At 40.0% G+C, this 23,510-nt stretch overlaps 1 protein-coding gene and 1 long non-coding RNA gene across 7 annotated transcripts in view; one reads left to right on the forward strand and one right to left on the reverse strand.

Moving 5' to 3' along the window:
* FAM13C (family with sequence similarity 13 member C) overlaps nt 1–23,510 on the reverse strand; it is a 536,869-nt gene that overhangs the window by 33,838 nt on the left and 479,521 nt on the right. The window lies entirely within an intron of this gene.
* Nucleotides 7,280–22,813, forward strand: LOC116667157. Its single transcript, XR_004323939.1, has 3 exons — nt 7,280–9,502; nt 11,175–11,181; nt 22,803–22,813. It is a non-coding gene; the product is annotated as an uncharacterized LOC116667157 (long non-coding RNA).

Genomic DNA, 23,510 nt, shown 5'->3' on the forward strand with positions numbered 1-23,510 from the left:
ATGTTCATGTATAACTGAAAAATTGTGCTCTACACTGGAATTTGACACAACATTGTAAAATGATTATAAATCAATAAAAAGTGTTTAAAAATGAAATAGAAGGGAAAGAAAGTAAAGAAACAATCCCTTTTAAAATCACATCCAAAACAATAAAATACTTTGGAATAAATTTGACCAGGGAGGTGAAAGACTTCTATATGGAGAACTACAAAACATGATTAAGGAAATTAAAAATGACTTAAAGAAATGGAAAAATATTCCATGCTCTTGGATTGGAAGAATCAATACTGTTAAAATGGACATACTATTCAGGGCAATCTACAGATTTAATGTGATCCCTATCAAATTACCCAGGATATTTTTCACAGAACTGGAACTAATGATCCTGAGATTTATATGGAATCACAAAAGATCCAGAATTGCCAAAGCAATATTGAAGAAAAAGAACGAAGCTGGTGGAATAACCCTCCCAGACATCAGACAATATTACAAAGCTACAGTAATCAAACCAGCATGGTATTGGCATAAAAACAGACACATGGATCAATGGAAAGAATAGAGAGCCCAGAAATAAATCCACAAACCTACGGTCAATTAATCTTTGACAAAGGAGGCAAGAATATACATTGGAGAAGAGATAGTCTCTTCAGCAAGTGGTGCTGGGAAAACTGGACAGCAGCATGTAAATCATTGAAGTTAGAACACTCCCTCACACCATACACAAAAATAAACTCAAAATGACTTAAAGACTTACACATAAGACAAGACATGATAAACCTCCTAGAAGAAAACATAGGCAAAATATTATCTGACATAAATCGTAGCAATGTTCTCTAGGGCAGTCTACTCAGGCAACAGAAATAAAAGCAAAAATAAACAAATGGGACCTACTTTAACTTATAAGCTTTGCACACCAAAGGAAACCATAAGCAAAACAAAAACAACCTATGGAATGGGAGAAAATATTTGCAAATGATGCAACTGACAAAAGTTTAATTTACAGCATAAACAGGTCATACAACTTAATAAACAAACAAATCAATTCAAAAATGGGCAGAATACCTAAACAAGCAATTCTCCAATGAAGACATACAAATGGTCAATAGGCACATAAAAAAATCTTCAATATCACTAATTATCAGAGAAATGCAAATCAAAACTACCATGATGTATCACTTCACACCAGTCAGAATAGCCATCATTGAAAAGTCCACAAATGATAAATGCTGGAGAGGGTGTAGAGAAAAGGAACCCTCCTACACTGCTGGTAGGAATGTAGTTTGGTGCAGCCATAAAAACAGACTAATCATATGATTCAGCTATCCCACTTCTGGGCATATATCTAGGAGGGAACTCTGATTCAAAAAGATATATGCACCCCAAAGTTCACAGCAGCACCATATACAATAGCCAAGACATGGAAGCAACCTAAATGTCCATCAACAGATGACTGGATAAAGAAGTTGTGGTATATTTATACAATGGAATACTACTCACCCATAAAAAAGAATAAAATAATGCCATTTGCGGCAACATGAATGGAGCTGGAGGTCGTCATTCTAAGTGAAGCAAGCCAGAAAGAGAAAGATAAATACCATGTGATATCACTCATATGTATTAAAAAAAAAAGAAAAAAAGAGGACACTACTTAACGCATCTACAAAACAGAAATGGACAAGCAGACATACTTAACAATCTTATGGGAAAGGGGGTAGGAAGTAATGAATTGCAGCAATTGAGATATGCAAACATTAGCCACTATATATAAAAGTAGATTTAGAAAACAAGTTTCTTCTGTATGGCACAGGGAACTATATTCTATATCTTGCAATAACCTTTAATGAAAAAAATGAAAACAAATATATGTTTGTATATGCATGACTAAGACATTATGCTGTACACCAGAAACTGACACAATGTAACTGACTATACTTCAAAAAAAAAAAAAAATAGAAACGATCAAAGAAGCTAAAAGCTGGCTCTTTGAAAAGGTACACAAATCTGATAAACCTTTAGCCAGACGCATCAAGAAAAAAAGGGAGAGGGCCCAAATTAATAAAATCAGAAATGAAAAATGGTAAGTTACAACCAACATCACAGAAATACAAAAGATCATAAGACACAACTACAAACAACTATGCTAATAAAATAGGAAACCTAGAAGAAATGGACAAATTCTTTGAAATGTACCATCTCCAAAGATTGAACAAGAGGGAATAGAAATATGAACAGCCAATAACCAGTAATAAAATTTAATCAGTAAATTAAAAGCTCCCAACAAATACAAGTCCAGGACCAGATGGCTTCACAGGTGAATTCTACCAAACATTTAGAGAGAGCTTAATACTATCCTTCTCAAACTATTTCAAAAAATTGCAGAGGAAGAAATACTTCCAAACTCATTCTATGAGGCTACCATCACCTTGATAACAAAACTAGAAAAAGATATCATAAAAAAGAAAATTACAGGCCAATATCACTGATGAACATAGATTCAAAAATCTACAACATAATATTAGCAAGCTGAATCTAACAATATATTAAAAGGATCATACACCATGGTCAAGTGGTATTTATCCCAGGGATGCAAGGGTTTTTCAATATCTGCAAGTCAATCAACATGATGAACCACCATAACAAACTGGAGAATAAAAACCATATGATTACCTTAATAGATGCAGAAGAAGGTTTTAATAAAATTCAACAGCCATTTATCATTTTAAAAAAATCTCCCAAAAGTGGGCACAGAGGAAATATACCTCAACATAATAAAGGCCATATATGACAAACTCACAGCTAACCTCATAATCAATCATGAAAAGCTGAAAGCATTTCCTTTGAGACCAGGAAGAAGACAAAGATGCTTAGTCTCAACACTTTTATTCAACATAGTTTTAGAAGTCAAAGCCACAGCAATCAGAGAAGAAAAAGAGATAAAAGGAATCCAAATTGGAAAGGAAGAAATAAAACTGTCACTCTCTGCAGATCACATGATACTGTACATAGAAAATCCTTAAGATGCCAACAGAAAACTACTAGAGCTCATCAATGAATTCAGTAAAGTTGCAGGATTCAAAATTAACATACAGAAATCAGTTGCATTTCTATACACTAACAATGAAGTGTCAGGGAAATTAAGAAAACAAGCCCATTTACCATTGCATCAAAAATAAGATACCTGGGAATAAACCAACCTAAGGAACAAAAAATCTGTGCTTGGAAAACTACCAGATACTGATAAAAGAAACTGAAGATGACACCGATGGAAAGATATACTGTATTCTTGGATTGGAATATTAATATTGTTCAAATGACAGTATTATCTAAGGCAATCTACAGATTCTGTATAATTCCTATAAAATTACCAGTGGCATTTTTCACAGAACTAGAACAAAATATTTTTAAAATGTTTATGGAAACACAAAAGGCCCCAAAGAGCCGAAACAATCTTGAGAAAGGAAAGCAGAGCTGAGGGAATCAGTCTCCCTGACTTTTGCCTATACTACCAAACTACAGTAATCAAAACAGTATGATGTTGGCACAAAAACAGACAGATCAATGGAGCAAGATGAGAGCCCAGAAATAAGCCCACACACTTATGGTCAATTAATCCACAACAAAGGAGGCAAGAATATACAATGGAGAAAAGACAGTCTCTTCAATAAGTGGTGCTGGGAAAACTGGACAGCAGCATGTTAAATAATGAAATTAGAACATTAACTAACACTGTACATAAAAATAAGTTCAAAATGCATTAAAGACCTAAATGTAGGACTGGGAACCATAAAACTCCTAGAGGAAAACAGGCAGAATGCTCTTAGACAAAAATTGCAGCAACATTTTTTCAATCTGTCTCCTAAAGCAAAGGAAATAAAAGCAAAAATAAACCAGCAGGACCCAATTAAACTTGAAAGCTTTTGCACAGGAAAGGAAACCATCAACAAAATTAACAGGCACCGTACTGAATGGGAGAAAAGAGGTGCAACTGATATGACCGATAAGGGGCTAAGATCCAAAATATATAAATACCTCATAACACTCAACATTAAAAACCAAAAAACCCAATTAAAAAATAGGCGGAAGATCTGAGTAGATATTTTCCCAAAGAGGACATGCAGATGGGCAAAAGGCACATGAAAAGATGCTCAACATCGCTAATCATTGGGGAAATGCAAATCAAAACAATGAGATAACACCTCACACCTGTCAGAATGGCTATAATCAAAAAGAACACAAATAATAAATGTTGGCAAGAATGTGGAGAAAAGGGAACCCTCATATACTGTCAGTGGAAATGTAAATTAGTGCAGCCACTGTGGAAAACAGTATGGTGGTTTATCAAAATAGTAAAAATAGAACTACGATATGACATAGAAATTCCACTCCTGGGTCTATATCGAAAAAAATGAAAACACTAATTTGAAAAGATACATCAACTCCAATTTTTAATCACAGCATTATTTACAATTGCCAATGTACAGAAGCAACCTAAGTGTCCATCAACAGATTAATGGAGATAGATAGACAGACAGACAGAAAGACAGAAAGGAATCAATGGAATACTACTACTTAGCCATAAAAAAGAATTAAATTGTAGCAACATCGATGGACTTGGAGGGCATTATGGAATGAGTCAGATGGAGAAAGACATTTATTGTATGATACCATTTATATGTAGAATCTAAAAAATACAGCAAACTAGCAAATAAAACAAAAAAAGAAGTAGACTCACAGATACAGAGAACAAACTAGTGGTTATCTGTGGGTAGAGGGAAGGGAGGGGCAACATAGGAGTAGGGGATTAAGAGGTACAAAGTATTATGTATAAAATAAGCTGTAAGGATACACTGTACAACCAAGGGAATAAAATCATTATCTTATAACAAGAAAAAAAACAGCTCTCCCAAAAGACACTGGACAACGGAATCATGGAGTCTCTCAGATGACGTTTCCAAGGGAATTTCAGTCTCTTGGCTATGTAAATCTTGGTATACATTATTAAATTGGCTCAGGATTTGTCCTGAGTAGTTATTAACTATATTCAATTATGTTAATGTGCATTTAACTTAATTTGGATAATATACTGAAGTTTTTTCAATGTTACATAATTCCAGTCTTCACCAGAGGCTATGATCCTGCTTTTCCTTCCCCTTACAATCCTGCTCCAGGTAAGTCTTTTCCTTTTCTCACCTCAAGAGTCATTCAGATAACTTTCAGTGAATTTGGCTGAGTGGTGAAGAAGCTGGACTTCGTAGTTTGACAAACATGCACTCAGATCTTGACTTTAGACCTCAGGAGAATCCGTCTTTGCCTGACAGGCCCTATCTGTAAAATGGAAATAACACCTACCTCTTAGAGTGGTTGGAAGGGGAAGTACAAGTCCTGTGTTAGTCACCCCACGTGGTACATGGCACATAGTGAGCAGTGATTCAGGAGCAGCTACTTTGGTTACTAGCTGGGCGTTCCTTTCACTGTATGTTTCCTTGCTCATCAGGGAGCTTCACTGTGTTCATCTGCCTTCTGCTTCAGGAGGGGAAGCCCATTTCCTGGGCCAGAATATTAATCATGAGAACCATAAATTCCAGTGTCAGGTACCTGCCTCCAGACTGAAGACTGAAGTCAGGGCACTTTCCTGAAGGTGAAGGTCAAGGACCTCACACTTTGTACAGAAATCTGTACTGTATTTGATTGCTTTTTATTTTGATTCTTTTAAACCTCTGACTCACCAGAGTTCTGATAACAGACTTCTCCAAACGTGTGGAGAGGATTTAGCAGCTAATTCTAATAGTCATATACTTTGTGCCTAATTGTCATGTTCCAGAGAGTTCTTACTACTTCCAGATGGCTATTTTTTCCCCTAAGATCACCTCAAACCTACTCCCTGGTTTTGCCCAATTTCTCCCATTCTAATTCCCTTGGTCCCACCACTACCCTGAGATTTAATACTGGTTTCCTTTGGTTGTGTATAATGAGCTTTTCTTTTCTTCTCTTTTGGAAGTAGCCATTTGCCTAGATTTGTGCTAAGTTTAGTTGTTTTCCACTTTAAAAAGTGAGTTGAATTAGATAATAGTTGACCATTTCCACAGATGTGGCCAGGGCATTTCAAAAACACTTCATCAAGGGATTTCACATTTTGATTGCTTTTTAAAATACTTTGACTCATTCTGCAAGGAGACAAGTGGAGCCTGAAGTTCCCTTTCTCAAGGATTAGGCCATGAGTGTGTTTTGGAACAGATTTTTGGGAACTGGATTCTCAGTCTGACTGTGGAGGCAGAATTTCAGTGTGGGAACCAGAATCTTTAGGAAAAAATTACAGTAACTAGAATGTTTCACTTTGTAATAGACTGTTTGGATGGATTACAAGAATAGCTCAATAATTTGGTGTGTGTGCCCCCCCCCTTTTTTTCAAGGCCAGAGAAAATAAGTGACTCTGAAATTACTGTGTTCAGTGCTTCTTAATCCCTAATAGAGAGGTTGTGGGAATTAGACATTACAGGACTTTAGCAAAACATCTAGAAAACAATTTAGGTTCAAACAAAATTTTCACTGAAGTACTACTGACTTTGTCTGAACCGCTGATGCAGTCTGATACATAAAGTCATTGTGGATGCTGTTCTTCAGTGGTTTAACTTTGGTGATGTGGGTGGGTGACACTTCCTGTATTTTTTCCCTTCTTTGCCAGAATCTTCAACTGGCACTAACAACAACCAAATGAAATTGCTCTACTTAAATTCTCTCTATAGGTTGAAAGATTCTCCACAGTGAAAAGTTATGCTACCACCTGTTTCATAAATCTGAGTTAAATTCCTCAGCGGGGGTGGGGGAGTTCCATCCTATTACTTTCTTTATATATTTTAAATCTTTAAAGGACACATAAAACCATCTTAAATATTTCCATCAAAATTGTGGGAACAAGGTAGCTTTAAGGACAGTTACAGCTTTCACCTGTCATGAAATAAATTTTGAATCAGGTACTCCCATATAATGATGTCTTTAAAAAACTGACTTGTTAAAAAATATCAGAGAACATAGAACTGAGTTAGAAAAGAGTATCACAGGAATGATAAAAGTAATACCTATCTCCTTTGTATTTTTAAAAGCCTAGTATAAATGCAAACTTTTTGGAATATCCAACGTATTAGGAAGTGGAAACATGAAAAATGGATCCCTTAATTTCTGGTCACACTACTTTTAAGGCAATAATAAGTTAACAAGACAGAGAGGCCAGTTAAAAAGTTAAAGAAAGAATTTAAAAGCAAACCTTAGGTGCCTAACTATACGTCCTCCTTATACAGCACTTCTTGCTGAGGTATTCTGTATTTCTGCCAGTTTGTTAGAAACAATTAAACCTAGGTGATGCAAACCTGGGTGTTATTCCGGTGCTTCCTAAACCGTTACGTGATTAAAAAGCCAGCTTTTTTCAATGCATTTAAAAAAAATGAATTCATTTGACTAATACAGTTGTAAAATACAGTAAAACATTGTGGCAGTATGAAATTATTATAGTTTCTAAACACTTCCTCTCACTTCCTGTACTTACTGGAGACCAGGGATAGACAGTTCTCCCATGCACACCTGTCCAGAGACCACTCTTAGAGGAGGACTCAGTGATAAGGTTTCAAAACAGATACCTTAAAAACGTATCTGAAAGGATCCACATGGAATTACTGTCATCGCATACTTTACCAGCTGTGCCAGCCTAGAGAGAACTTGGATGTGCTTTCAAGTGTCTTTAAGACACAGCAAGCTGAATAAATCTCCTGGAGAAATACTGAATGCGCCTCCTGTGTGTGCTCAGCATCAGCGTGCTTTGCTGTTGATGTCTGTTCTTTTGCCAGCCCTGTGGCTACTACTGCTCCTTCCTCTGTGCTTAGTGTATCAAATTCTCCCTCTGCTGGTTTCTCCATCTCACGCTGTCCCGTGAATTTATGCTTCCCCACAATTGAGGGGAAATAGCATTTTCAGGCACTTGGAGGAGAGTTTATTTTGTGTGGCAGTACCTCTAGGATCTGGCATGCTCTCGAAGCGGAAAATATTTCCTTTGATGTTCTCAAGATGGTGGCTTGGAGGGTTCCAAAGCAAAGGCTGGAGGGGCACGCATGTAATATTATAGCATTTTGGAGGCAGGCCCGTTGTCATTTTCACCTTTGCAAGGCTAATCCAGGCCACTTTGTTTGGAGCCATTCTTTATTAGCAGATGTTAGAACTTTACCTCTTTAGGATACTCTAGGAATTTGATTTCAATGTTTCGCTAAAGTAGAGGAATCATCTCAATACCCATGGCATGCAGTGACAAGGATACACTTTCAGCAGCAAAAAAAGGAAGCAAAATCCCAAACAGTGGCCACTCCAGCCCACAGCCTAGAGAAACAAGTTGACAGTTATGTGAAGAGGATGTCCAAACCAATGTGCCTGCTCTGGAACCAGAACGGAGAAACCACGTGGAGCAACTGTAACAAACCAACTACAGGCTGGTTGAGGATTATGAGGAACAACTGTTCACATGAAAGGGAAAGGAACCAAATACAATAGTAAAAAGGAAAAGAGAGAAAGTGGGGGACATGCTACAGCAAGCCTCTGCACACGGCAGAATGAAATCCCCGGGACTGTGTGTGTGGACCTTGGGTAGGTTCTGCGTCCAAATCCTCCAGCCACGCAGTGGGAACTGCTCCATTTAACAAGCGGACTCCTGAGATGGTGGCTCCATGAAGCAGCTTCCTTTCCAAGGACTGCTCAGGCCTTCCATATCTCTTCTAGTTCTTTTGGGGGTAGAGAGGGGACAGACAAGAGCACTGCCATTCCCATGATGGGAGGAGTGGGGGAGGCACCATGGCAAATCTGAAGTTAAGCCATGATCAGAACTTGGACACAGAACCTTCCTTTGTAAATAAATAAATACACCTCCTGCAGCTACACATCTACTGTCCTGCCTGGGTGCATGGGGCTGCGTGTGTACAGTGCCCGTGACGGCTTGGAGGGTCGCGTATGATACTCTCACTCCTGGCTCTCAGCCTCAGCTCCACTTGTGAGTTACAAACATTCATTCCTGCCTTGTGCTTTTTTTCTTTTTTGACTTGCCATGCTTCTGCCCATACATCTAATTTTAATGTTTACTGAATTAAAACCAATAGTTTTGAAATACAGATGTCCCAGCTCCACTCTTAATGAAAAATTTCTGGGGGAAGGTTCAGGGAATCTGTATTTTTCTCAAAGCTTCCCAGATGGTTCTCTTATATCAGGGCTAGAAGCCCAGCCTTTGTAACCTTTGGACCAGACCATTGTTAAGTGATCATTTCAAATTCAGCATTTTCTATTGTAAATTTGAGTCTAAAACCACCTTTTAAATACTATGTAAAGAATTCTGGTAGAGGATGAATTGCAATTTGCTTTTGTTTGACAAATCCATTCTTCAAAGTGTAAATAAAAGGGGGGCAATTAAGAGTTCTAAATGGGGCAATCCTGAGGAACATGCATTCTAAGCTCTCTCACACATTAAAAACATGTACTGTGTACACATCAGTTGCAAGATAATCGAAAATCAGTCACAGATTCCGTAAAGATTTGTATAAGGCAGTGGTCTGAGTATTAGACTAATGGGTTGGACATTGTACTGGGAAGGGACAAAATTACATTATTAGAATTCTGCCTTTCAGACTGGCCTCCCTTCCCCCAGTTTGTAAAGCACCCCCCAACCGCTTTAAAAGTCAATTTTTGTTACTGAAGTTCTTTTTTGTATGATAAAGCCTAAACCTCCATGTCCTCAAGCTCATCATTAGAAGTAATGATCTGCCGCATTCTGTACCGCCATATTCTCTCCCTCTTTTCGTACACCAACAGGTTTCTCCCTCTGAAGGGATGAGATGTTAGTCGGGACCCAGAGCAGGCAGTGGCACCTGTGTGCTGAAGAAGGCAGCTCGCATTGTGGGTCTGGGAGCCCACGCGCTGCTGGGACTTAAAACATTTCTCTTCCCGGACTGTCACTGTACCCGAAGCCCATCATTAAATCTGCCTCTTGGGCAAAGACAGCTATGTTCCTGAACAAGCTGCAACAAGATGTGGAGGTGGGAATCTGTATCACTGTACCTCTTTTTATCTTTCCTATGTTGCTGGATCCCTCGGTTCTGAGTTCGGTCAGCTTCATGGACATATAACCAGTGCAGCCACCCAGGGCCAGATGCTTAGATAGGCCTTGTGCTTGGTTCAATGCTCTGCTGTTGCCATCTTGAAATTCTTAGTAATTTTTGAATAAGAGGCTATGCGTTCTCATTTTGGGCCCACCAATTATGCAGCTGTTCCTGCCTCTAAGGTTGATCCAGCTCCCTATGAATGCTCAGAAACACTTGGCCAGTCCAACTTCCTTTCCATTTTTGTGGCTGTCACATTAAACTGTGCAGCAAAATGAATGTGGAGAGGTGACCTGATTCGGGGGATTAGACATAGGTCTTCTCACTGGAACTGTGATGGGGAGAATGCTTCCCTTGGCCCATTTCCCCTACTTGGCAAGACACATAGAGCTCCATCTGAGCCACACTTGGCCCGTAGACTGGGCTCCATTCAATAAACAGCCAATTCGGCATATAATTTTATCATTATTGTTTCTGTGGAGAGTTTTAGGGAAGCCAGAATCATAAAAGAATCCTTTCTTCCTGGCCTCTTGCTTAGGCTGGGCCATGGCATGTGTGTGAAGTAAAAGGGCCATGTGGTCTGGCCAGTGACTGCCATTAACTTCTTGTTCATTCTGACCAGGGGCTTTGCAAAGGAGCCTGCAGGTCCACTCTTCTCCCTTTTTGGATCATCTGCCTTTCTGTAATCTTTAAGCTAAAACCAGCTTCGTATCAAGTGGGACATCAGGAATAAAATGAGAGTGGGAGTAAAATGAGAGGAAAAAGGGATGTTGGACCAGGACAGGGCAGGTCAGTGGAGAAGGAAAATTGTTTTCTTTAGCCTAGGGCATTGGACAGGAAGGAGGTAGCATGTAGTCAAATGAAGGTTAAAACCCTTGCCCAGAATTGCTTCCTGAACCCTTTAAGTAGCCCATGATTTATGTTCTAAGATATCCTGGATTTAGCCTGATATGTATCAGGGAGGAGAAAGGTCAGATGGAAGAGTCAACATGACAAGTAGAGGTGGCACTGGGAGGAACAGTACCTGGCTAAATTCTGAGAACTGCAGAGATCAGAAGTTACTCAAAGGAGAGAAGAATGTGAGTGTCTTGGTATTTAAAAGTGCTGGGGACTTCCTGGCAAGCACAGCCTGCAGAGGGGGTCAGTCTCTTCCAGAGAGCTTTGCACACATCAGGATGTGAAAATGGGCAGGCTGACTCTCAACTGCTTACTGAGCTCTTGCCAAGTACTGTACATGCACTGTGCTAAGTAGTTCACACAGATTATCTCATTTCCTCCTCACAGTCACCTTCAGGGAGAATGTATTGGTTAGCAGTCCTTAGGTTGCAAGTGACAGAAACTCATCTCAAATGTGTTTTAGCCAAAAAGGGAATGCATTGACTCGTATAACTGAAAAGACCAGGGAATGCTTTAGGCATGGCTGGATCCCTGTGCTCAACAATGTTCTTAGGAATCCGTTTTTCTCCAACTCTCAGCTTTGCCTTTCTTTCTGTTGGCTTTATTCATTAGCTCTCCCCAAGACAGCTGCTAGCAATTCTAAGTTTATAGCCTATGGAAAGATGTCTTTCACAATATTCTAGCAAAAGTCCTGAAGGAGACACTTACTGGCTTATATCAGATCACATGATGAACCCTGACCCAGTCTTTGACTTTGATTAGGCAGGCTTGGCTTACACACCCATGCATAAAGCCCACAGAGCCACATGGATTGAGTAGGGGAGGTGTAGCGCCCCAAAATAAAAAGGACTGTTGTTGGAAGGAGATGAAAAAAAATATAGCATGGAAAACAAAATCTTCTATTATAAAGTGGCACTATTGTCACTCCCTCTTGCAAATGGTAAAACTGATGCTGTCATTTACCTAATTTGTGGGAGGTCATAGAATCACTGGGAGATTAAATGGGATTTAAACACAAGTTCTTCTCCACTCTTTTCCACTATGCTGAGATGCAAAAGATCTGGGGCAATGTGGGCTGGGCTGATGTGGCTGGGTCGCAAGTTGCCTACTTGTTTTTAGAGTGGAATTATGGGTTAGAATATTGGAAAATGACTTGAAATGGAACATCTCTGTCTCTGGGAGCAGACAAGAGGGTGGGATTCTGTGCAGCCTGCCCTCTGCAGGCAATGCTGAGAAGTGCTGATCAGACTATCATGTACAGGCAAGGGTCAGAGCTGAACGTGCACAGCTTAAAAGGGGCAGGACCTCCTCCAGACTGTGTGTTGAAAACTCTTGACTTGGGGGAGTCACAGATGGGAATAAATGTGGAAATGCTCTTTCCTGACACTTTAGCCCTCTTGGGGGATTCACATGCTCTGATTTCTCTAATTGTCAAAGAACCTAAAGAAGCCTTGACGTGGAAAATAATGTAAGGGTTATGTGTTTTAGCCAAAAAGGGAAAAAACTGACTCTGTTTTCCAACTTACATACACTGTTTTCCAACTTACCTTTTTTTTTCCAATCAAGAAAAACACTGCAGTTATCACAGGAAGGGGAAGAGGCATGGAACGAGGCAGATATCCCCCATCCCACTTTTACTTTCACCCTCCATTCCCAGCCCTTCTTCCTGGAGGGGGAACATGTCTGATGTATCTTTGAATTCCTCCAATGGTATTGCTGGGAAAGTGTTTAATTCCAAACATTCTGCTGTGCTCCTCCCAGAGATCTGATGGAATTTAAAAGGTGACTATTGGATTTAGCCCACTTAGCAGCTTGTCATTATTCCAGAGCAAGGTATTTGGCTTCTCTGACACTCAGGCTTCTCATCTTAAAGTGTAGTTAACAAATGACTACTACCCAGGGTTATGCTAAAGATTAAATAAAACAATTGGGCTTAAGCATCTCACTTGGTATCTTTCAATCAGCATGTACTCAATACATGTTCATATCTTCTCCCCTTCTGTCCCAGTTATCTTTGGAGGGCAGCACTTCCAAAACTGTTGGAAAAAACAACTACTAAAGCTATCTGCTTAGAAATGACATTTTGAAATCTGACATCCAGGTTCCTTGACTCTCCTGAGGTAGATCTTCCACATAAAATAGTTGTCGATGTCTCCCAGCCAGACTCACAGGGAGCACACCTGGAGCTGATGACTGGATTTATTCTCCATTGCAGGGAGGAAGAAAGCACCCTGGTGAACTGTGGTGTCTCAGTATGTGGTGTTAGGAAGGCCTTCAAGGGCCATAAAGAAAGATAAAGTAGGACATTACATAATGATTAAAAGAGCAGTACAGGATGAGGATATTACACTCCTTAACATATATACACCTAATATAAGAGCAGCTAAATACATAAAGCAAATACTAACAGACATAAAGAGAGATATTGATGGGAACACAATCCTAGTAGGAGACTTTAACACCCCATTAACATCACTGGATAGATCTTCCAGGCATAAAATCAACAAGGCAACAAAGAAACTAAAGGACACAATAGAATAATTAGAGTTGGTTGACATTTTCAGGACATTTCATCCCCTCAGACAGTATATATTCTTTTCAACTGCACATGAAACATTCTCTAGGATAGATCATGTACTTAGACACCAAAGAAGCCTCAACAAATTTAAGAGGATAGAAATTATTTCAAGCATCTTTTCTGACCACAATGCCATGAAACTAGAAATCAACAACAGAAAAACAAAGGAGAAAAAAATGACAGCATGGAACTTAAACATGCTACTAGAAAACCAATGGGTCAATGATGAAATCAAAGAAGAAATTAAAAAGAACTTGGAGACAAATGACAGTGAAAACACAGCCACACTAAATCTATCGGATGCAGCAAAAGCAGTCCTAAGAGGGAAGTTCATAGTGATACAGACCTTCCTCAAAAAAACAGTGTCAAATAAACAAACTAACCTACCATCTAAAAGAATTAGAAAAAGAAGAGCAAACAAAACCAAAAGTTAGCACAAGGAAGGAAATAATAAAGATCAGAAAGGAAACAAGTAAAATAGAGGTTAAAAAAAAGACAAGAGAAAAAAATCAATCAAACCAAGAGCTGGTTTTTTTTGAAAGAGTAAACAAAACTGACAAACCTCTGGTCAGGCTCACCAAGAAGAAAAGAGAGAGAACACAAATAAACAAAATAAGAAAGCAAAATGGAGAAATTACAACCAATACCACAGAAATACAAAATATCATTAGAGAATACTATGAACAACTATATGGAAACAAATTGGATAACCTAGAAGAAATGGACAAGTTTCTGGAAACATACAGTCCAAGACTGAATCAGGAAGAAATAGACCACTTGAACAGATTGATCACTAGAAAATGAAATAGAATTAAAAAAAAAAAAAAAAGCCCTACAGGCAAAAGTCCAGGACCAGATGGCTCCACTGGGAAATTCTACCAAACATACAAAGGAGAACTCATACTGATCCTTCTCAAACTCTTCCAAAAGACTGAAAAGGAGGGAGTACTCCCAAACTCATTCTATGAAGCCACCATCGCCCTGATACCGAAACCAGACAAAGATACTGCCAAAAAAGAAAATTACAGGCTATATCATTGATAAACATAGATCCTCAACAAAATATTAACAAACAGAATCCAACAGCACATAAAAAAGATCATACATCATGATCAAGTAGGATTCATCCCAGGGACACAATGATGGTTCAACATACAAAAATCAATGTGATACACCACATCAACAAAAGAAAGGACAAAAATCACATAATCATCTCAATAGATGCAGAAAAAGCATTTGATAAAATTCAACACCCATTTATGATAAAAACTCTTACCAAAGGGGGTACAGAGGAAACATAACTCAACATAATAAAAGCTATTTATGACAAACCCACAGCCAGCATAATACTCAGTGGTGAAAACTGAAAGCCTTCCCACTAAAATCTGGAACAAGACAAGGATGCCCACTCCCACCACTTCTATTCAATATAGCCTTGGAAGTCCTAGTCACAGCAATCAGGCAAGAAAAGGAAATAAAAGGGATCCAAATTGAAAGAGAAGAGGTAAAACTGTCACTATATGCAGATGACATGATACGATATATAGAAAACCCTAAAAGCTCTACACAAAAACTACTAGAGCTGATAAAAGAATTTGGCAAGGTAGCAGGATACAAGATTAACATCCAGAAATCAGTTGCATTTCTTTACACTAACAATGAAATAGCAGGAAAAGAAAGTAAAGAAACAATCCCTTTTAAAATTGCATCCAAAACAATAAAATACTTTGGAATAAATGTGACCAGGGAGGTGACAGACTTCTACATGGAGAACTACAAAACATGATTAAGGAAATTAAAAATGACTTAAAGAAATGGAAAAATATTCCATGCTCTTGGATTGGAAGAATCAATACTGTTAAAATGGCCATACTACTCAAGGCAATCTACAGATTTAATGTGATCCCTATCAAATTACCCAGGATATTTTTCACAGAACTGGAACTAATGATCCTGAGATTTATATGGAATCACAAAAGATCCAGAATTGCCAAAGCAATATTGAAGAAAAAGAACGAAGCTGGTGGAATAACCCTCCCAGACATCAGACAATATTACAAAGCTACAGTAATCAAACCAGCATGGTATTGGCATAAAAACAGACACATGGATCAATGGAACAGAATAGAGAGCCCAGAAATAAATCCACAGATCTACGGTCAATTAATCTTTGACAAAGGAGGCTAGAATATACAATGGAGAAGAGATAGTCTCCTCAGCAAGTGGTGCTGGGAAAACTGGACAGCAGCATGTAAATCATTGAAGTTAGAACTCTCCCTCACATCATACACAAAAATAAACTCAAAATGACTTAAAGACTTACACATAAGACAAGACATGATAAACCTCCTAGAAGAAAGTTTAGGCAAAATATTCTCTGACATAAATCTTGGCAATGTTCACCTAGGGCAGTCTACTCAGGCAATAGAAATAAAAGCAAAAATAAACAAATGGGACCTACTTTAACTTATAAGCTTTTGCACACCAAAGGAAACCATAAGCAAAACAAAACAACCTATGGAATGGGAGAAAATATTTGCAAATGACGCAACTGACAAAGGCTTACTTTCCAGAATATATAAATAGCTCATACAACTTAATAATGAAAAAACAAACAACCCAATCCAAAAATGGGCAGAAGATCTAAACAAGGAATTCCTCAATGAAGATATACAAATGGCCAATAGGCATATGAAAAAATGCTCAATATCATTAGTTGTCAGAGGAACGCAAATCAAAACTATAATAAGGTATCACTTCACACCAGTCACAATGGCCATCATTCAAAAGTCCACAAATGATAATCGCTGGAGAGGGTGTAGAGAAAAGGAACCCTCCTACACTGCTGGTAGGAATGTAGTTTGGTGCAGCCATTATGGAAAACAGTGGAGATTCCTCAAAAAACTAAAAATAGACTTACCATATGATCCAGCAATCCCACTTCTGGGTATATATACAGAGGGAACTCTAATGCAAAAAGATACATGCACCCTAATGTTCATAGCAGCACTATACACAATAGCCAAGACATGGAAGCAATCTAAATTTCCATCAACAGATGACTGGATGAAGAAGTTGTGGTATATTTATACAATGGAATAGTACTCAGCCATAAGAAAGAGTAAAATAACGCCATTTGCAGCAACATGGATGGACCCAGAGATCGTCATTTTAAGTGAAGTAAGCCAGTAAGGGAAAGATAAATATCATTTATCACTCATATATTGAATCTAAAAAAATAAAGGACACTGTGAACTCATTACAAAACAGAATCAGACTTGCAGACTTAGTAAGTAATCTTACGGTTACTGGGGGAAGGGGGTGGGAAGGGATAAATTTGGGAGTTTGAGATTTACAAATGTTAGCCACTATATATAAAAATGGATTTTAAAAATTTCTTCTATATAGCACAGGGAACTATGTTCAAGATCTTGTAATAACCTTTAATGAAAAAAATATGAAAACGAATATATGTATATGTATGCATGACTGCAACATTGTGCTGTACACCAGAAACTGACACATTGTAATTGATTGTATGTCAATTAAAAAAAAAAAGAAAGGTCTTATAGGATCTGGGCTGGTGTTAGGTGATTTGGGGGAAGGGTTTAAAGGAGAGGTTTTGCTCTGGGTGGGATGCTGTCAGGAAACAGGGGTAATTCTGACTGGGTAAAAATGCATTTTATCTAGAAGGATACAGGATAGGATAAAGGTGTAATATGTAAAAATGCAACAAGCAGTGACTCATATGAGCTAGGATAGTGGGATGTTTGGAATTCTGAGGGTTGGACAATGTTCATGTTTTGTCTATGTTCAGACGTGGTGATGGAATGGTCTCATTTTTGTCTTCATCTATCACGGTCACAGAGTGGCCTTTTCTGATGTTGATGTTGTGTAAAACTGTTTGTGTTCAACAGGAGAACAGTGAGTTCTGGCTGTGAGTGCCAGGCAGCACTCCCAGATGTTAGGGGCTACCTTTCTCTTGTGACTTTTTTGTTTTTGTTCTGGTTAAGTATTTTCTTGAGCAAGCTAATTTATGTATAGCGTTGACTATCTAGTACATGCCAGGGATTGTTCCAAGAGCTTAACTGATGTCAATACATTTAATCCCATAATACCCTTGAAGAGGTGAGTACTTTTTTTAAACCCCCATTTTACAGATGAGGAAACTGAGGATCAGAGAGATGAAATAATTTGCCCAAGATCATGGCTCATGGCTGACAGAGCCTGGGACACAACCCTACGCAATCTGGCTCATGAGTCAGGGCTCTTAAGCTTCATCAATGAAGACAGATTGTGTTTGTCCCAGAAGGCAGCCATCTGTGTCCTTTCAGCAATCCCCATCCCTGCACAACCACATGAGTTTTACCTGCCTGCCCTTTAGGACAGCTCCTGCCATGCACACAAGAAGGAAGAGATTTTGAAAGGGCATGTCCCTACTGCCCTGATGTCTGGGACTGAAGCTTCAGAACTAGTCCTGGGACAGCTTGGGAGAGAAAGGCCAGAAAAGGACAGAAGGAACATCAACCACAACAAGTTCTCATGGTCCACATAAAGGTTTTTCAAAGTTACTTTTGAGTTTTGCTCTTCCTTGGATCTTCTCATTCCATCATTGACTCTGGATTCTCTGCATTTGTTCATTCAAAATTCTTTAACTGAATACCTACTGTGTGTACACAGTGTGTGTGTGCCTATGTGTAACCCAGACATTGCCAGCCAACCTGTGGGCAGTCTCCCTTCTCTGCTGCACCTATGTCAAAGAACCGGCACACCGGCCCCTGTTTATACCAAAGCAAGAGACAGGTCACTCTCTCTGGTTCAGTTGTTGGCAAGGGAGATAGTGAATCTTGAGGGCAGGTCAAGTCACAACCTCCTACCTGCCAGCACTTGGACTGTGTGGCCAACACCTGAGCAAACGGGATGAGACGTTTACAACCCAGAGAATGCTGCAGCAATTCCAGGTGTTGCTCAACCAGAGTGACAGCGTGGAAGATGAACTGATTAGGTTGGGAATGGCTGACCAACCATTCACTACTGTTTTAGTGCTGAGGTCAGAGAGTGGGAAGATGCAGGACCATCTTCCTACATGGTCAGCTTATGGACACAGTGACATTGGCTTGAGGTTTCTTTTGGCAACGCATCTTCCAAAGGAATTATAATCGAGACTCCTCCCAAAGCTATAATCTAAGACCATCAGCAATTTCTGTTGTCTGCAGTATTTCTCCAGAAGGAAAAAATGCAAAGACCCCAAAGAAAGTGGGAAATGCATGTGGAAATGGCAAAGATAAGCTCAGAGCTGATAAAGACGTGAGATTCTGCTTCTAGGGGGTCAAATATCAGTGAACAAAAAGCCCACCTTCCCTCTAGTAGCCTATCTTGTAGAAGCTACTAGGAGGGAGCTCTTCCTTATGCCTAGTTAAATCTCTCCTTCCGCAGCTAGTTCACCTCCTCTTTGCATGCTTAGTTCTTTTGCATTGGAGAGAAACAAAATTATCTGTGGGGAAAAAGCTGTAGAATGAGTACTCTATCCTTGACAGGCTCTGCGTTCAGCTTCCCTTCAGTCTTCTAGACCCTCCAGTTTCCCCTCCTGTATCTATTTTCATAGGCTCCCCAGCCTGTGTCCCCTTCCTCGACAAATCAGTTTTGCTTTCAGGTCAAATAAGCTCACCTAAGGAAGAGAGGGAGAAAAAAATCTGCTTAGGTGTGAATGGGCAAGAAATTCTTTTAATTCTCAAAGTGGCTGTTGGTAACTTGTCCAGAAATAATGACTTTATCCAACAGAATGAAGAACCAATGGTGGAGTATCAGGCATCAGCTGTTGTCCTTTCTAGAAAAGATTTTCTGTATGGTTTTTGTAAAACTTTGAATGGTACCAGGGAACCAGGCACTTGCTCTGTCCCCATTAGAGGCTCCGTGGAGGACTGATGATCATCATGAGTTAAATAAATAAATAACGATCATCATGAGTTAAATAATGCTGTTGCCTGTTTTGTGGTCAATGCAAGGCATCCATAATCATTATGGTCTATGAAACTGCTTTTTACATACTTTGGTTATTACTGAGATGGGCAACTGAACCTGCAACTGGAGGTCATGATCTTGGAGAGTAATAGATTCAGGCTGGGTTTAATGTGTGGGAGTGCCATTTGCCCCATCTCCACTCCAGGGTATCCTGTTCTCAAAGGACAATTGGATGTACCTTTAGGCCTTGCTGTGCTTTTTGTAACTAACCATGTGATCCCAATTGCTTTTTATTAGTACATGACCCTGGTAATTTATACTCTGACATTCTGAGCTAAAATATCCTGTGAACATCATCCAGGACACAAGCTGACAGAGGCTTGGAAACTCACATTGGACATACACCAAAGATGCCTGAAACCAGACACTATTATAGAGATCTATGTGGATCTGAGCCAAGTCATGTCCCAGTTCTGACATATTTATCAGGGAGGTAAGGTTTTCATTGGCTAGCTTTGGGGGAAGTGAATCCCCTCCTTGCAGTGCTCTAAGGTCATTCCAGAAAGACAGGGTAGGCTTAGCTGCAAATTACAACATGAAAGCATCCTGGGTTAGACCCAGTGACATACAATGATATACGAACAGGTTCCTTTGGGGATGATTATGCTTCTCATCCAAGCTCATGCCTCAGGGTAAATGAGAGTAGTCATAGAGGAACCATCATTGGGGATGAGGCACGAAGGCATTTACACAATACACTGAAGTCTAAAGTAAGAATGATGTAAAATTAAAAGTGGAAGGGGGCTAAATCTAATTAATGTTCAAACTGGTTGTTGTGGCTCTTTTCTTAGCTTGGTTTCCCCAAAATACAGAAGAAAATCTTTTGTGTTAACACTTCACTGGGAGTGCACTGATCAACGAGGAGTGAAGATAAAAGGGGAGTGAGTCAGAGAAGGCAGGACTGTAAAGATAAGGCAGCGCATCCCCAAGCTGGACATAGCTGTGTGACGAGATGATCGTGGGGTCTTGCAAGAAGTGTTCCAAGGGCCACGGATCCCCAGTCTCTCCAACCAGCCATAATCAGACTTATGCTCCCCCAAGCATCAATTCCCACATGCTTCTTTCTGGGGTTGTGCATGCATGGGTTCCAAGAGGATCCCTTTGGGCCTCACACCTCAAGGGGGCAAGCAACCCCCAAGCAGATGGTACACAGTACGGGCATGAGCAAGATACTGTTGTGACAAGCTCAAGAGAGACTGAAGGATCAGGACCAACCCACACAGCAGGCCCTGCAGTCCACGGCAGGAGATGGAGGCAGAGATCTGACTTTCTGACAATAGCGCAAGCTAAGGTTAGGGCTGTTTAAACCAGAAAGCAAGGAGAGGGTACAGGTCTACATTTCCTATCTCCTCCTCACACCCTGGAGGGTGCTGAAACGAAATGAAAACAGAGTTTGCCTTTCAGCCCGCAGGTAGCCAAGAGTCAAGAAAGCCTGAGTTTAGAAGAAGTGACCCAACAAATTAAAAACTCTCTGGACAATGGCCTTATAGTTATCGTTCAGAACAATGGGATAAATAAATAGATCAAAGCCATGGAAAACAAAAGATACTGCTTTTGATGCAGCAGAAGAGTTCATAAAAGGATGTCACCATTTGGAGGAAGGGGTAGAGGCAATTAACATTTTAAACAGTTTAGAGGGAGGGATTATAATAAGAGATTTTCATAATTATCCTATTAATATTATATTCTTTTTGCAATGTAGTCTAAGAAAAGACAACAAGAATAAATAGGAAAAAAATGTCCTGAAGGGCACCTTTTTGGAGGAAGCTAACGTATTTCAGAAGATAGGTAGGGGCTAATGAGAAGGCAGTATTGATCAGACTGATAATCCTGAGTCGGAAGGGGAAAGAGACCAGGGTTGGTAAGAAGAAAAGAATGGGTGAGGTCCGTGGATTCAGAGTAACATATATGGATTACAAAAGATTGTGTGGGGAAACAAAATACAGAGGGGAGCCTGCAGAATGTTTGAACTGTGTAACTACAGAGTAAGGTAAGCCAAGGACACCGTGGATGTTAGAGTAGAGGTGCTTCTGCCATTGGGGTAGGACACCTGTGACCTGTGGGGCTCCTCCTCAGGAGAACACCTGCATACAAATGAGGTAAATGGTCTTTAGAGGTGTTACTATGGGTGGGAATTCTAGAATTTGAGAGCTGAGAGCAAGTATGAAGAATGAGGTGAAGGAGAAGAATGTGAGTTCTGCAAATAGAGGTAAATGGAGCCTGTGTGATCCTAGGGTCCTGGAGGGTTTGGTTTTTGTAGAGGTTAGAGCAAGTATTACAAATATCAAGCAGTTTCTTACCCACATTGCTTCCAAGCTGGACTTAACAGCAATGTTGCCTGAAGGAACTGAGGGATGAAGAAGTGATGGACACATTCTCTCTGGGTTGCAGCGAAGGGTGAATGGGGACACAGCTGTTGATGCATAGATTCTCTCTGCTTTTATTTCCAGGAGGATGGTCTGGCCCACCCAGAAGGGAAAGACAGAGTAGAACAGGAAGGCCTCAGGGAATAGTATCCAAAGGGGAAATGAAGTGCTTTTTTTTGTTAACAGCTGAGTCCATACCCAACATTACTTCCAATTCCCCCTCCCAAAGAGGGCTTCTTTGACAAAACTGAGTTTGGGAACATGGTTGAGGTAAAGTGAGGTATCCCTTCCCTCTGCCATGATACTGGACAGTTGGGTCGATGGAGCGCAGTCTGAGTTCATCCCTAGGGGCTGGGCCCTGGGCACGCATCACATGGAAACAGAAAGTGGGAAGAGGAAGTGAAAAGGGGGCCCATGGGGCAGGGACCAGAAATGGCACGAGGCAGGCTGAAGCCTGGATTCTGTCTCTGAAGCTCAGCACTAGCCCACTAGGAGTAACAGATCCAAAGAATGCTGGAGGCTCTGCCAATTTGATCTGTAAATTTTCCTTTTTTGTGGAGGAATATATGGGAAAGACCATTCAATGACACTTCTCTCCTAGATGTTAGCTGACCTAGAAATTTAAGGTGACAGACAGGAAAGTCATCCCCACCTCAACATTCCCCAGTTCCTCAGATCAAGGTTCAAGTTCCTTATTATAGTTTTCAAGACCCTCCACACTTCGTTTCTAGTCTCATCTTCCAAGACTCATAACACATACCCTCTGATTAGCCTGAGTAAACAGCTAGATAGTCCTTGAACATTCTCCATATCCAGGAGCACACGTCCATGTCCCTTCAGCCTGATGTGCCCTCCCTGACACTCGCTGGTTGGAGAAATCTTACCCATTTCTGCAGGCCCAATTCCAAAGGCAGCTCCACCATGCAGATTTCTTGATTGCCTGGGTGGAAGTATCTTATTCCTCCTTTGAACTGCTGTAGCTCTAAGTAGCCCTCTCACATGGTTGGTCAAATATTGCCTTGTAACACAGTCTGAGGATGGATGCTAGCTTTCATTCTTCTTTCCACTGCCTCAGTGGGCGGCTAGGATGGTGCCTAAGGTAAGGACTCAACCATACGAGCTCAGCAAATACTTGCCAGCATGAACTGAGTTCAAGGATACTTGATGGAAAATAGGAGATACCATAGAGAAGTGCAAATGACCAGCATTTCTCTTCTGCTTCTGCTTAATAAATATTACTGCATAATCAGTTACAGCGGAGGAGGTCCTGGAGGTGCCTGAACTAAGGCAGGAAGCAGAAGGGTGGAAGACACATGAGTTACAATTATCTTCTTTCCAAATTCAGAATCTGTTGTTCTTGAAATGGGCAAAAAGCATGCTCGGCTGCAGCTCAGTGTCATTTCACAGCATGAGCCATCTGCTATAATTGCTCTGTGAATATTTGTTCTGACATTTGGTTTGATGTGTGTGTCAAAGACCAAATGATGAAACGGATAAGAATTACTGAGAAGAGCTTCAAACTGG

This window comes from Camelus ferus, chromosome 11 (genome assembly GCF_009834535.1).
Source record: "Camelus ferus isolate YT-003-E chromosome 11, BCGSAC_Cfer_1.0, whole genome shotgun sequence".
NCBI lineage: Eukaryota > Metazoa > Chordata > Mammalia > Artiodactyla > Camelidae > Camelus > Camelus ferus.